General features: G+C 28.5%; 1 protein-coding gene and 1 long non-coding RNA gene across 10 annotated transcripts in view; one reads left to right on the forward strand and one right to left on the reverse strand.

The window, feature by feature from the left end:
- LOC127283192 (tubulin monoglutamylase TTLL4-like) overlaps positions 1–15,179 on the forward strand; it is a 182,346-nt gene that overhangs the window by 132,255 nt on the left and 34,912 nt on the right. The gene's annotated exons all lie outside the window — the stretch shown is intronic.
- Positions 6,640–7,949, reverse strand: LOC127283212 (uncharacterized). Of its 2 annotated transcripts, none has more exons than XR_007843320.1 (3): positions 7,849–7,949; positions 6,827–6,933; positions 6,640–6,724 (listed from the first exon to the last, which is right to left on the reverse strand). It is a non-coding gene; the product is annotated as an uncharacterized LOC127283212 (long non-coding RNA). The 2 variants fall into 2 exon arrangements; XR_007843319.1 differs by having other exon boundaries at positions 7,786–7,887.

The raw sequence follows: 15,179 nt of genomic DNA on the forward strand, positions 1-15,179 counted from the left end.
GATTTTTTTCTACTTTTGATTTTCTCAAAAAATGTCAAAAATTCAATAATTGCCCGGCTGCTGGGTATTGTTTATAACAATAAAAATTGTTATTAATTTTTTTATAACACCTTATCATCTCTAGAATGTAACTATAGGATTCCCATCGTTTCCTAACACCTTAGATTTTTTTCTATTCTCGATTTTCTCAAAAAATGTCAAAAATTCAATAATTGCCCGGCTGCTGGCTATTGTTTATAAGAATAAAAATTGTTATTATTTTTTTCATAACACCTAATCATCTCTAGAATGTAACTATAGGATTCCCATCGTTTCCTAACACCCTAGATTTTTTTCTACACTCGATTTTCTCAAAAAATATCAAAAATTCAATAATTGCCCGGCTGCTGGCTATTGTTTATAACAATAAAAATTGTTATTATTTTTTTTATAACACCTAATCATCTCTAGAATGTAACGATGGGATTCCCATCGTTTCCTAACACCCTAGATTTTTCTCTACTCTCAATTTTCTCGAAAAATGTCAAAATCCAATAATTGCCCGGCTGCTGGCTATTGTTTATAAAAATAAAAATTGTTTTTATTTTTTTCATAACACCTTATCATCTCTAGAATGTAACGATGGGATTCCCATCGTTTCCTAACACACTAGATTTTTTTCTACACTCGATTTTCTCAAAAATTGTCAAAATTTAATAATTGCCCGGCTGCTGGCTATTGTTTATAACAATAAAAATTGTTATTATTTTTTTTATAACACCTAATCATCTCTAGAATGTAACGATGAGATTCCCATTATTTCCTCACACCCTAGATTTTTTTCTACTTTCGATTTTCTCAAAAAATGTCAAAATCCAATAATTGCCCGGCTGCTGGCTATTGTTTATAACAATAAAAATTGTTATTATTTTTTTCTTAACACCTTATCATCTCTAGAATGTAACTATAGGATTCCCATCGTTTCCTAACACCTTAGATTTTTTTCTATTCTCGATTTTCTCAAAAAATGTCAAAATTCAATAATTGCCCGGCTGCTGGCTATTGTTTATAACAATAAAAATTGTTATTATTTTTTTTATAACTCCTAATCATCTCTAGAATGTAACTATAGGATTCCCATCGTTTCCTAACACCTTAGATTTTTTTCTATTCTCGATTTTCTCAAAAAATGTCAAAATTCAATAATTGCCCGGCTGCTGGCTATTGTTTATAACAATAAAAATTGTTATTATTTTTTTTATAACTCCTAATCATCTCTAGAATGTAACGATTGGATTCCCATCGTTTGCTAACTCCCTAGAATTTTTTCTACACTCGATTTTCTCGAGGAACTCAATATTTCACTTTATATGTATTTCTTTATTTATTTATTTATAATAATAATTATTATGTCTTGGTGTTTGTAGTTTTCATTTGTTGTTTGTTTTTTGTGTTAATTTTTGTAATTTTCGTGCGAAAATGCTTTTTACTGACAATAATGGATAGCGGGGCATATTTCTCGAATTTCGTGTGATACGCCTATGGGACGCTGCTGAACTTGACTGCTAGCTTCACTTCACTAATTATTAGGTATTGGCGTTTATTCGATGGATGGCGCTAGTGGAGGGACGTTTGGGTTATGGAGAGGAAAAAATAAAAATGACAACTCTCAGTTCTTGGGAATCTGAGCTTTTTTTTGGATGGGATAAAAAAAAGTCGATCTTTAGGTTAAAAGAAAAGCGCCTAAACGAACGTGGAGGGAGCTTTCGATAAGACAAAGCAGCCGGCGGTTGCTTGCGAACAGCCCCCAATAATAGGGAAACAGAATTGAGTTGGTGGTTTTGTGTTCGAGGGCGCAGCTTTCAATATGACCACCGAAAAAGCGCGGGCGTCGCGACGCCTTATCGGGAAAACATAAAAGCGACGCTAGGCTCGAAAGCGTCGCTCTAGAAACGCGATTTCACTCTTTATATAAACTCATGTGCCTAGTATAACACAATAAAAAAAAAATTTATTTCCATTTAAAAAAAAAAATTTAATTTTTAAAAATCTTTTTTATTTTCTCTTATTTTTTTTTAGTTTTATTTCCTCTTTTGCCGTTTTAGGTAAAATTATATACGTAAATGTATTTAAATTACTAATTTTAAGTAATTATGAATCAATTTACTTTTGACTTTAGAAGGCAGAGGAAATAAAAATGCATAGTTACGTTTCAGCTTCTCTCTCTCAACTCTCAAGAGATATACTTAGGGAATCTACAATTGCATTTCCTTATAAGATAGAATAACGATCGCGTCGTTCCCTTAATTGGCAAAGGGTTTTATATGTTTACAAAAAAAAAAGAAAATTTTCTTTCTAAAGCGAAAACTTTACGTATAGAATTTATTCTCATCCAATTGTGTCTTTGTTTTTCATCTTAACTATTATATAATTACAACAATTGCTTTTGCCCTTAGATGATTTATACAAAGCGTGTTATTTTCTAAAATATCAAAAAATTGTTGTAATTATTATAATATAATTTAAAAAATTGGATAAAATTTTCTGATTTTTGAATTAATTCAATTTTTATTATTTTTTGTAATATTTTTTCAATTTTGAAGAGTTTTAATTATTATTTGTTAATGTATATCGAAGCGATTTTGGGATTTTATTACCTCTCCATACCAGCATCCCAAACGGTATGTTTACATTGAAGTACAAAAGTAATTTGCGAAAGGTCGTAACAATAATGAGAAAGTCCCAAAGATAATTAAAACAGTTACAATTCGTGTACCGACCTGTTTAGACGTTAAATTTTGTAATTTTAAAATCAAAATTTCACTCATTTTTAAAGTAGTTTCGGGAGTGTTCAAAAAAAATTTTAAATTGCGATCGCATAAATTTTTTGAGAAAAAGTAAATTTTATTTCTTTTTAATATTTTCGGGAGTGTTGAAAATTTTTTTAAAATCGCGTGTGTTTCCAGCAGAGATAATACATCGATTGCCGGCTTTAAAAGGTTAGACATATATATATATTTTTTTAAAAATTGAAATTTTTGCATAATTAATGTTTTAAAATGTTTTTTTTTTATTTTGTTAATTTTTATAATGGAATTTTTGCATCCATTGACAAAAAAAAAAATTATTTCATCTTGTGTACATAAATCAAGTGAAATTATTCAGGTCAAAGGAAACACTGTACATAATTATATGACTGGCCCTTCGTTTCTTTTCAGGTTAACCTGTTAAACGATTACGTTCGATTGAACAGATATCATTTTTCTTAAATTGAGGGGCGAAGAATCGTCTGTAAAAAAAATGTACATTTCTGGAAGGTATTTATTTGATTAATTCAATATTGGAAAGTTTCTCGTATAATTGATTTAATTGACGTGAAAGAAATTTTTTTTTTATCTTAAATTAACGAATGAAAAAGATTTATTATTTATTAATTAATTATTTATTATTTATTTATTAATTACTTAAATATATATTAACTTAGAAATAATTGAATTATATTGTATTAGCAAAATATTATATTCGCATGTGACATTAATTCTCCATCATTTTGTTCTATTCTGTGGTAGGAGAAAAAAGGAAGAGAAAATTTTTTTTCTCTTTTTTTTTTGCTGCCTTTTTTTTATATTGCAGTCGGCATATCGGCGAATGCACGTTGCGTAATTGTGGGTAGTTTTGCTCCCGTCTCTGTAAAAAAAAGAAAAAAAAAAGTAACTCTGGCAAAAGTCAGAAAATTGGGCTTGTAACGTAACGAGTTTGTGATTGCAGTTTTGAAAAGATGCTGCGATGACTAAAATGATCAATGCGAATAAAAACATACTGCGGATATGTTCGATTAAAAAAAAAAAATACTCCATTTTAATTAATTTGTTAATAAATAGAATTTTTTCCACAAAAATTTTCTTTAAACAAAAAGAAAAATGTAAATAATTTTCTAACTCTTAAAAGAACTAAAAATTTTTCTAAATTGAAAATACTGATTTCACACTTATTGCGGGAGAAAAAAATTATAGAAAAATTATCTTCTTTGAATTTTTAATTTTAAAACATTTTCTTTTTTCCAACCGTAAAATATTTTTTAGAGACTGAAATTCTTATAAAATTGCTTTACCTGATGGGGGGGGGGAGGAGTACCAACGCAAATTAAAATTAAATTTTTTTTTTACACCTGTTGAAATCGATGAAAATATATTCTCTCGTGTATTTTCGTAATGGAAAGGCGATAATTTGATGTATCCACGTGCGGATATCTGTATATATATACCCTATTTATTATGTTTTTTTTAATCTCATTTTTTGTTCAATTTTTTTTGTCGTGTTACAAAGACTTAACCTCGTTTCCGATGAACGAAAGGAATTTTACCTTCTGTCCATGAAGGTCATTTTTAAACCAAAAATACCAGTTGTATATACTGAAATATAATAAGACATAACGGAGATTTGAAATCGCAGTAAAAATGGCAGGTGAAATGTGAAATTATACTCTCGTTACTTTTATATATATATATATATAGTACAGCTATATGAAAAAGTTTATTATATGAAGATTAAACCGAGAGAAAAATATATTTTTCCACAGCTCGCCCCTTTTGTTTCGCGATCATCAAAAAATGTGCAAACAACAATAATATATGTTTGCTTCGGACTGAAATAATGACACACCGTTTTTTTTCTCGTTATGCGCAATTTTCATAAAATTATAACCATCATCTGGAACAAAAAAAAAAAAGAAAATAAAAAAAAAGTAATTTAAAATTTGTCTACAAGAATTTGTCGATCTTTATTAGGGTCGTTATTTTATTTTTAAATTAAAAATTTATTTATTTGAAAGAAAAAAATTTAATTGATATAAAAGGTATTTTTATTTCGAGGACATTTTCTCTCGCAATAATAATATTGATATATAATAAAAAACACTATTTTATGTAACACATTATATCCATCGAGAAACAAATTGGTACAACACGATAATTATGAATCACGATAATTTGCAAAAGAGAGGATGTCGTTGTCATGTTTGTGACCTTGATAAGAATTAAATTGACGCTATTCAAGTTTTAATTAAACCCACACGCGATATCGTGATGAAATTAACGTGTGTGTGATGGCTCGAACGAATTTTGACCTTCGTTATTTTTTTTTCGTCAAAGGGGATTGTTTTTTAATATTAAAAAATAGATTAATATAAAAAACATACTACCGTTAAAAGGGATTTTTTTAAATTGATGAATATAAAAAACAGCTACGTTAAAAGAATTTTTTTTTAATTCAAAAATTGATCAAAAAAATGCCACCGCTGCCACCAGTTTATTTTTTGGCGCGATTCAAATTTTTAAATATATAGGCCGTTGAAAATATTATCAATTAACTTTTGTTATAATTTTTCCTAACAGAAAATAATGGAAAATAATAGAAAATAATATTGCCTTTCAATTTGTAGTTCCTTCAAAGAGTTAAAAAAAAAAAGTTTGCCATAATAGCTCCTCAGGAATATTTTTTTTCTCTAATATATTCTTTATTGAAAATTTTCTCGTGCATGTTAATTGAAAGCAAAATAAAATATATACTCATGGGTAAAATAATTGTGTATTGAAAAAAAGAAAAAAAAAAACTTTTGACATAAGATCAAATAATACACTTGGAGGAAATTTTTTTTTTACAATTGTACGGAGCACGCGTTCATGCACATCGGCCTTTCGATAAAGGTATATTATTCGGTTTTGTACTCACATATATAGTAATTGAACCAAGGTGTAATTGGATTGCCAATAATAGCAAGCGTTCGTGCCACTCGAGTCGTTTTTTTGTCCCTCTCCATCTTCTTATTTCTTTTTACTCCCTTTTCTTTTCTTTCTTATTTTTATTCCGCCATCAATCTGAAATTATTAGTTTTCTTCTATTTTTTTTTCCTTGAGAATTCTCATATAACAATAAATGTATGCAGTTTAAATGTAAAATCCATTTTGTAAAATGATCTTTTAGTATAGTTAAAATTTGAATAGTTTATAATTTTCGATTGACGAGAGAAGAGATACTTAATAAAATGTAAATTTTAGCTTGAAGAAACGTTTTTGAAAATGTATGTATATAATAATATCTTCCCGCGTGTATGCTTAACAAAATTGTTAAGTACGAGTTTAATATTTTTATGCGCGCAGTGCTTTAAGAATATTGTTGACAGAGTACGCCCAAAGGAAAATCGTATACAAATTACTATTTTTCAAGGCCCTTTGAGTAAAATATGTGTGATAATAATTATAATATTTGAATTTTTTCTCTGTATTGCTAATCGGTTATTCTGACACGCGATTATTTGCATAAAATTGTGATTACAAAATTCTCTTTGAGTAGCTCCTTGATTATTTCGATTACTGCGAATTTTGTTCTTTTTTCATTTTGTACTCAAATAATCTCTATAAAATTTTATAATCCTATCTAAATTTTCTGAATATTTTTTTGTGAAAGAGGAAAAAGGTTAATTGTTCTGAAATTTCATCTAAACAAGTTGAACTTGTCTGGAAATATATAATAATAAAAATAAATTGTATGAATATTGATCTCGTATTGAATCTCGACGGTTTCGAAGATATTTGAATTATATATATATATACCTTTGCACACTGAAGGAACTTTTTGTTGAAAATCGATTCTCCAGCGAGACTGCACTTCTGTGCACGCTTCTCGTATACATTCGACTCGATAATGCCTTTGCCCTCGAGCTTTCTCATACCAGTGTATCTTGATCCTGAGTGCACGTAAGTAGCAACTACTGAGTATTAAAAAGAAACACCAAAAAAAAAAAAAGAAAAAAATGTTAATTTACTGCACCAGCACAAACACTTCTTACCTTGCAGACAAGATTCAAAAATATTATTCCTTTATCATCATGATGTATCTTGAAAAATAATTCGCAATATTTCAAATTGCTTCACTCGCAAGCTCGTCCATATTATCCTTTGTAATTTGTTCATATGTGCAAAAAAAAAAAGAAAATTTACTCTTATACTTATTTACTCATTTCATATCCTACATATACGAGTGGGAAAAAAAATATTCAAATTTTCTTTTTGATAACAATTTTTTTTATTTTTCTCAATATTTGATTTTTCCAACCAAAATTTTTAAAAATATTTTAGAATTATTTTTGTGTATTTAAATGTATTTTTTTTATTAAAGAAACTGCTTCTTTTTTTTCACTTTTAATATTTATTATTCTTGTTTCGTTTTAAATAAAAATTTGCACTTTATTTTTCGTAGAAAATTGTATTTTTTTAAAATTATTTAATTTACAATTAAAAATTAGTTAATAAAAATTATAAATTTAGTTGCATGTAAAAATTAAATATTCTTAAAAATTTGTCTAAATTATTATTTTTAGAATATCGTTCATATGAAATCTCGACTAATGAAACTGAGTCAACTAATGAGTTTGAAAATGAATTTTACTAGGTAGAAAGAAATTAAAGTAAAATTAGAAAAAAAGAGGTTAATGTATTTTTTCCATCGAAAAAGATCTTTTCCAAACGGTATAGGTATAGGCTAAAGATAATTATATTTTTAGTCATATAAATTATTATTTATTTGAGAGAAAATTTTTGTTGAGATAAATTAATCAAATGTTTTTTTTCTCGTAAAAAAATCATAAATAAGTAACCCTTTCTGTTCCGTTAACGAAGAATCAATAAATTAAAAAAATTAATTTAGAAAATACACAAAGATTAATTTCTTATGTGTTTCCATAATCTTTGGTGAGAGAGAGAAAAAAAATTGTTTCCTGTGTTTTAAATGATCGATGATGGGTGGTACCTTGAAATGATTAATCTTGAAAATTGTTCTCGTGAACTACTTATTTAACTTTGGTTCACTTACGTTTATACATATTCACACGTCGAACTAGAGAATATCTCGTGCTTGGCACTGATCGCACTTTAAAAAAGCACCTCTGGCACGCCAACACATCCCTCAATCTTTCGGTTAATATTCTCACTATCTAACATCTAAAAGTGAAAACTCATTGAAGGTGTGTTCTACTTAAAAAAAATATAATAAATTCACTCGAATTCTCATATATTTGTTTTAAAGAATTATTGTGGGTTTCTTTTTATTATTATTAGTAAATACGCAAGTAACACGAAAATTGAATCGTAAAAATAAAGTAGGAAATTTTTTTGCAAAATTTTTATAGAAATTCACATATAGTTAAGCATATTTTTCTATTTTACAGAACTGGTTCCGTAATACATTTTCTGTGATGGCTTAGTAACGATTTTGTAGAACTGGTTCAGTACTAATTTTCCAGTATTAATTGAATACCGATTTTTCGGAACTGGTTCAGTACTAATTTTCCAGTATTTGTTGAAGATAGATTATTTTCAAAACTATTTCAGGAATTATTTTTCCAGTATTGGTTGAACTGCGGTTCAGCAGTAATTCCCCATTTGAATACCAATTTTCCAGAACTAGTTCAGTATCATTTTTCCGATTTGTTTCAGTTCCAATTTTCCCGAATTAATTCAGTATTGATTCTCTAGTTTTGAGTGATAGATTAATAGTGATTTAGAGCGTCAGTTACGATTCAGAACTTGTTCTGTACTGGTTCGGAATATAAAATATGACATATGTTGGTGAATTGTATAAAAGAAAAAGAAAAACGAACGAAAGGTTATAATTGAGTTTTCATTGTACCAAAGGTGTTATTTCCCTTAACAATGAATATTTTGCAATATCCTAACACTTCTCTTGGTTGAATTTTTATATATATATATATGACATTTTATTCTCTCCTCCCAAGATACAGTCAATATTACATTAAATTTACATCAATGAAATATATTCATTATTCAGAAAAGAAAGTGAATTTATACAATTGATCTCTGTGTCATTTTGGACCCTTATCCTGAAGAAAAAACTCCCTTTTGTCACGTTATTTTGTGTACATAATCATTATTACAATTGTATTACAAACAACTTTAAGTCTCAATAGAAAATTTCCTCTTTTATATTTACTATTATATATACTATATATATAAACAGGAAAAGACAATTTCACAATATTTATATATGTATTCAATATATGACAAAAAAGAGAGAATTCATGACAATTATTACGTAATATATTTTTCACCATTTTTTTTCTTGAACCCCTACCCCCCTATATCACGCAAAATGTAAACAGAAAAAAAACAGTTTTTAAAAGAGTTGATATATTAGTAACAATAATTTGTTTAAATAATCAAGGGAATCTTGCATTTTTGAGGTTATGTTCGTTATATGTTCGCTCTCTTGGCCTAGAAATTGACATAATTTTCAGGTTATGTTAGCCGAATATTTTATAAAATAATCGTTTTTAGGGTTTCGTGGTTCAGGCCTAAAAACCTTATATAGTTTTGCTTTGGCGTCCGTCCGTCCGTCCGTCGTACACTCGTATAATTGCCATAGTAACAGTTACCATAGCAAACGTTACCATAAAAACCGTTACCATAGTAGTAAACGTTACCTTATCAAGCCACGAAACCCTGTAATGGAGGCGCCACGCGCCTTTGATTTAAATTAAATTTACTAAATACCAAAAATTAATTTATTCAATCATAAATTTTATTAATTTAATTAGTAAAAATTATTAGTAAATTAATTTTTGGTATTTAGTAAAAAATATAATTAGTAAACTAAATTTTCCTAACTGCAGAAACTTTTAAAATTATAAATTTTTTGTCGCTATCTAAAATGATAGTTTCGTTTTATAAACGTGTGTCGCGACAATATCAAGTAAAGAGTTAAAAACCTGATGGAAGCGGAAGGGTGAGAGGAAGATAGGAGGAGGTCATTTTTTCACGGTAGAAAGATAATCTCAGTGGAACCCCGCCTTTTATGCGCCAGCACGCACTTATCTAAAGCTAAACGGAGACCCACGAGCTAGCAAGTATAGCGGACACGAAAAACTATATACATACATATATATCTATACATTTAAATATTTATCAGTGTGTAAGAGAGAAGGTAGCAAAAGTGTGTAGGTAGTGACGTCACGTCCGGCGCGAGGGCATCGAGTGTGGGAACCGGCGGCAGGTGCGTCCGAGTCAGCGTTGGTGATCTCAGAACATCAGAGTGAAGGGAGGGGCGAGCAGGAGGGGGAGTGAGAGTGAATACGATGATGTTGGATATGGTGTCGACGGGTGCGGTGGAGGAGGATGCATTGAGAAGAGAAGGGATGATAGTGTAAGATCGCATAGAGTGAGAGAAACAGTGAGGGGAGGGGGAAAGAAACTTTTCTAGGTAGAGAGTGGGGGAAAATAAAAAACTTACCGCCACGCTCTTCGCGCATGCCGTACGCACACTTTGCACACGCGCAACAATATTTCCATGTATGTATACTCTCATCCTCCTCTATCTATTGTTGTTACATACCTGCATATTAATTCCTACCCACTTGTCATTATTTATTTAACTTCAGTTCATTTTTTATATCAATAATTATTATTGTTATTATTATTACTACAGTAAAAAAAATTATTTTACTATAAAATGAAATGAACAAATTTTTAACTTTTATCAAACTTATGTAATTAATAATTTACAAAAAAAAATTCACTTAACCGTGTATATATAATGATAATTGTCGCTTTATAAATAAAATTTTTTGCTTTTTTCGGAATTTTGTTTTTTATTCAGGAGAATAAAATATACACAATAATAACACGTTGGAAATATTTAATGTACATACACTTTAAATGAGTATATATATATATACATGATATTATGTGCAATTTAAGTCTGCAAAATTTCATATTTTAAACTCCTCTCAATCTTGATTTTTGTCTTATAGTATATCAAGTCATAAAAAAATAAGGGCATAATTATAATAAAATTGCACGTTATTTACAAAAAAAAAAAAAAAAAATGAAAAATATAAATAAAAAGTAGAGGGAATCTTTATAATAACACTTTGTAAAATATTCCTTTATTTATTTCGTTTTTGTTTAAAAACAGTGAATCAAAATTAATTGCCCCCGTCAATTATATTTGATTTCATATATGAAAATTCCCGTTTTAACCGGTATTTCGTGAGCAAAGAGGGAAAAAATTTTTTTTTTTTAATTTTCAATGTTTAAATATAAAAAAAATTTTTTGAGTGATAGAGACAGGGGATTTCGTGAGCATTTTTTAAATTTGTATAGTTTCGTGATGGAAGCTCGTTTAAAAGACGTGTCTGTTGAATCAAAAATGTTCATTGCAGTTTCCAGTGTTGCACACGTGTGACCAGTGTTATATATATATAGTTGGTTGCATTACACGTTTCGACTTCTATTGCAGCAGAGGAAATTACTATCTCGCTATATACAAAAACCAGTTTTTGTTGTCGATTTATTTTATTATTTTCTCATAAGATTGAGATCCGAGCACGCATACGGAGACTACATGAAATTACGTGTATATATCCTATATTGGAATTGCAGTGGCACTTAGGTTATACGCGTGCGCGATTCACTGATGGATCGGGAGAAAAGAAAATTACAGGAGAGAAGGATTTGTAGCGAGAAAGAGAAAGAGGAGAGATATTCTCTTTATTTCTTGGAATACTTATATCAAAGAAGCATATCCTTTTTAATGTTAATGCATCATGACAACATGATATATATATATAGAAAATTAAAAAAAAAAACAAATTTTTTTTCTTTAACAATTTTATTTTTTTTTATAGTTAATTATAAAAATTCGATTCCTTCAAAATTTATTACTCAATTCTTCAAAAATTGTTACATAAAAATTCTATTCCTTTAAAATTGTGGTAATTAGAAATTTATTATTATTGAATAGTTATAATAAAACTGTAAATGAACTCTATAAAATTTAGCTGTTAATAAATGATATAATTATAAACATTAACGCTCTCGAGTATATATAATTATAAATTTACGTGACGAGACAAGTTATTCACGTTGGAGATTTAAAGAAATCTAGCATCAGGCTCGTATCGCATAATCAGTTAAATAATTTATTTGAAACGGCGATTTGGCCTTAAGGAAGCGGAGCACTATATTTAAACGAGATGAGCGTCACTTCTCTTTTGCGCTAAGGAAAAGGATTTTTTTTTTTTATTTATTTATTGCGTTTTCTCTCTTCTATATATCTTTTTACTTAGTATTGAAATGGAGCTCTAAACACGTTTTTCAAATTGACGCCACTGACATTAGCTCGACAATAAAATTTATTTTCCGAGCTCATTTTAATGCTGCGATAGCGGTTTTCTGCATAAAATGTTTATGAAACAGAAGTCCTTGTAAGATTATGGATTTAAAAATTATGAATATGACTTTTAATTATTTTAAATCACACCTTTAAATATGTTGCTCACTTTAAAGAAGTCAATTAGATTCTCCATATCTGCTCTCATTACTACCTAATTTAATAAACCTGATTTCAATATTATACGGATTTTTAAGAAAGTCACACATTTCTTTGATATTTCTTACACATTTGCGAAAGTTAATTTTAGACTGTGAATAAATTAATTTGAATACAATTTTATAATTAAATTAATTAGAAAAAAAGAAAATTGTAAATAACTAAATTTTACAAACAAATAAATATTTTTTCAACGGAGTTTTTTTCTTTTTAGGAGAAGAAAAGGAATATGAGAAGGATCATTATAATAGCGTTTGCGAAATCGCAAAATGTGTTTTTCATTAAAGTGCCATAACTCTAAAGTTTATAATCTGGGTTATAATATTCACTTAATTTACATTTAATTTAGTCTCTCTCACTCTCCCCAATTTAGAGTTAATAAAGAAGCAGAGGGAAAAAAAAACGATTCTCGAGAAGAAGTTTTCAATATATATTTTTTTTTTATTGTCCCTCTCTATATCGGTGAATTAATTTTTTTTTAGGGAGGTAAAAAATTATTCGACATGCTGGTTGCGCGTGTTTAAAAAAGAATTAGACTCTCCTTTATAAAATCTCCTGTTGAATGCGACACCTCGTAATCGCTTACACGAGTCCTCCTTAGGCGCGTATATTCGAAGAGGTGCCGCTTAAATTGTTCTCGCGAATTTTTTGGCGAGGACCGTGTGGAATTCTAATTAGCCATTTATACTATATATATATATATATGCATTATAGTGTATATTGTACTATATATGATGTACTCTACACCAAAATCAGACACCATTTTACATTTACATTTCCAATTTCTTTGAAACTTTTTTATTTTCTTTTCGTATACTAATTGAGACTAGGTTTCATGATTTTTTTCGATTTTTTTTAACAAGCCGTTTATGAGATATATGAATTTTTCAAATATATAGGAAAAAACCTTTTTGAAAACAATAATCAAAATTTGTTTTCATCCTTTTATATACAATAGTCATAAAATTGTTATAAAATTTAAAAAAATGAAATGTTTATATTTTTGCTATTGGATCACTTGAGAAATTTTGCCCGCATATATATATATATACAAAGCAACAGTGTAACTGTGTATGTTTATACACATGTATATACGTATAAGGTTTTGTAATTCGCTGAATCATCGATCAAGCTCACATGACCATTAGCACCATACCGGGTGAAGCGCGACACTCCCTTTACTTTGCAAAATGCATAATTGCCCCGGCTTTATATGTACCCGGGAGCCAAAGTCGGAGCCCTTTAATCGTCGTCGATCATGGCCAAACGATACTGACGCTTTTAAATGTGCGCGTCGTATGTAGTATTTTTCCACTTTTTGTTTTTTTTTAACGTTTTTTTCTTCTTTTTTTCATTTTTTTCAAAACCCTTAATTATTTCAGAGAGATTTCGCAGTATGATAATTCGTTATCCCGATTCTCTTCTCGCACGTGATTTTCATTTTTAGGCTAATAATAATAATAACAATAATAATAAAAATAATCCTAATAATAATACTAATAATTTTTTTTTATTATATTTATTATTATAAAATTGTAACTAATTTGAATTAGTGACTCAGTTTTTGCTTTTGAATTAGTAAAATGTAACTTAATTAAAAAAATAAAATAAACAAAAAAACACCACTAGTGTGAAAAGATCTATAAAAGGATCTAATTTTCAAAGTACAGAGAAAAAAAAGATTTGATGCCATAGAAAAGCTTTTATATATATAGTTACCACGTGACTGTCTAGATTGTAAAGCGTAGAATCAACAAATGTTTTCATCTTCAGTCAATACTGTTTTTTTTATCTTCTTTTTTTTGTTGATCCTCTATATAGTGGAAAACGTGCATTATTCACGGTGTAAAGTTCTCACAGAATCGAATCTTTTGAGGCTCATGACTCGTCTCTCTCTCTTTCTCTGTACACACCATCAGTGTTTGCCTTTGCTTGTCGGTAAAAAGGTTCACCGATTAATTGAAGGAGTTAGCAAAAAAAAAAAAATCTTTCTGGCTACTCGCTTTCAGTCGCATGTTTCGGGCACAAGAAATTGACCTTTTTTTTGGAAATAATTTTTACCTTCGACCATTAACTTCGCGGCGGTCATTTCCGCAGGAAGTTAATCATCTTGAGATCAAAAGTTTTTTTTTCTTACTTACTGAATTTTTTCAAACATGTATAGGATATATACATTTCAGTATAATTATCAAAAACTTTGTTTTTAACGAGTCAAGAAGAGAAAAAAAAAGCCAGGCAATATTACGAAACTTTAGAAGAAACGAGTAGTTTTTTATAATTACATATTATCAATAAATAAAAAAAAGTGTGTGTAAAAACTTAACATGGTTTTTTAGTTCCTTTGGGAGTAATGGATTTTTTCCTTATGTAGAAAAAGAGTTTGATATTTGTATTTTTATATATACACTGAAAACAAAAAATTTATTTCATTCAACTAATAGCTTACTGGATTATTAGGAAATATTTATTTCAATTAAATAATTTAACAAAATTTTCATCCAATCGAATTTTAAAAATTTTTTAAAATTCGGCTCAATGAAAATTATGCGAAATTCGATTAAATGAAAATTCTAACAATTGAATTTTAGAAACTATTCATGCGTTCCGCAAATATTTGCAAATTTTCCCTACTGTAAAATTTGAAAATTACTATTTCTAAATTCTAAAAAAAAAAAAGAATATTGTATGCATAATTTCTGCAAAGGCAATGGATTTTATTTGTTGCGCGCAACAAAGTGAGCACAAATTGTTAAGTAACTATTTGCACAGTAGTCGGGCTATTATAGAGTATAAGTAGA

Source organism: Leptopilina boulardi, unplaced genomic scaffold, assembly GCF_019393585.1.
Source record: "Leptopilina boulardi isolate dan_hultmark-lab unplaced genomic scaffold, ZJU_Lbou_2.1 LbouV2_31, whole genome shotgun sequence".
Lineage (NCBI taxonomy): Eukaryota > Metazoa > Arthropoda > Insecta > Hymenoptera > Figitidae > Leptopilina > Leptopilina boulardi.